Source organism: Nannospalax galili, unplaced genomic scaffold (genome assembly GCF_000622305.1).
Source record: "Nannospalax galili isolate Female #2095 unplaced genomic scaffold, S.galili_v1.0 scaffold1879, whole genome shotgun sequence".
Taxonomy (NCBI): Eukaryota; Metazoa; Chordata; class Mammalia; order Rodentia; family Spalacidae; genus Nannospalax; species Nannospalax galili.
The window spans coordinates 270,549-272,290 of NW_008343214.1; positions in this window are offsets into that span (position 1 = coordinate 270,549).

Below are 1,742 nucleotides of genomic sequence, written 5' to 3' on the forward strand. Positions count from 1 at the left end.
TTTTTACTTCATCAATTTCTGCTCTGAGTTTTGTTATTTCTTTTCATCTACTAAGTTTGGACTTGGTTTGTTCTTCCCTTTCCAGAGTCCTAAGTTGTATTGTCAAGTAGTTTATGTGTGCTCTTCCTAATTTGACTTTTTTTAAATGTAGACACTAAGAGGAATAAACTTATGTCTTAGGACTGTTTATAGGGTGTCCCAAAGATTTTGTTGTGTTGTGCTCTCGTTTTTATTTTTTTCCAAGAATGCTTTTATTTCTTTCTTAATTTCTTCTTTGACCCATTCATGATTCAGGGTGTGTTGTTTAATCTCCATGAGTTTGTGTATTTACTAGAGCTTCTTTTGCTGTTGATTATAATCTTTACAGCACTGTGTTCTGATAGAAGGCATGGAATTATTTCAATTATTTTTTATCTTTTGAGATTTGTTTTGTGCCCCAGAATATGGCCAATTTTAGAATAACTTGCATGAGCTGTTGTGTAGAAAGTGTATTCTTTGGTGGTTGGGTGGAATACTCTGTATATATATGTTAGGTCAATTTCATATAGTATGTCATTTAATTCAAATGTCTCTCTGTTAATTCATTGTCCAGTTGACCTGTCTATTGAACTAACTGGGGTATTAAAGTTGCCCACTGTCACTGAGTTTGTGCCAGTGTCTGTTTTATAGTCCTGCACTACTGATTTTATGAAATTTGTTGCTCCAGGGTTTGATGCATAAATGTTCATGATTGTAATATTTTTGTGGTCAGTTGTTCCTTTGATTAGAATGAAGTAACCCCTCCTTATCTCTTCTGATGAGTTTTAATTTAAAGTCTATTTTGTCAGATATTAAAATTGCAACACCTGCTTGCTTCTTAGGGCCATTTGCTCAGATCATTTTTTTCCATCCTTTCACCCTAAGATACTGTCTCTCCTTGAAGGTGAAATGAGTTTCCTAAAGACAACAAAGAGATGGGATATCTTTCTTGATCCATTGCGCCAGCCTGTCTTTTGACGGAGGAGTTGAGGCCGTTGATATTTAGTGTTGTTATTGAAAGGTAAGGACTGTTTACTGCCATTTTAATTTCTTTGTGCTTGTGGCCCTGTTTTGTGTTTCCATTGTTACACCTTTATTTTCTTTCTGTAGCTTTGGGCATGCTCAGTTCTTTCCTTCTGTCTTTTGTGTTGCTTCACGCATTCTCTTTAGTACTATTCGAAGACATGAATACTTGCAGCCTATTTGTGCCATGAAAAAATTTCTGTTCCCCTTCGACCTTGATAGATAGTCTTGCTGAATAAAATATTTGGGTTGGCACACATGATTGTTCAAAACTGGGAATACTCTATTCCAGGCTCTTCTGCCTTTCACAGTTTGCATTGAAAAGTCAGCTGTAATTCTGATGGGGTTTCCTTTATATGTAGTTTTTTCTTCTCTAGCAGCTTTCAGTACCCTCTCTTTGTTCTGTACATTTAATATTTTTACTATGATATGTCGTGGGGACTTCTTTTCTGATCATGTCTTAATGGTGTTCTCTGTGCTTCCTGAATCTCTATAGGTATATCTTTCCTTAATTTAGGGAAGTTTTCTTCTATAATCCTATTGAAGATCTGTTGGATGCCATTGGTTTGATTTTCCTCTAGGCCTATAATATGTAGATTTGGTTGTTTCATGTTGTTCCACATATCTTGAATATTCCATTCCTGTGGGTTTTTTAAATTTTGCAAAGTCTTTGCCTAAGGAGTCTAAATCTTCAGCTTTAT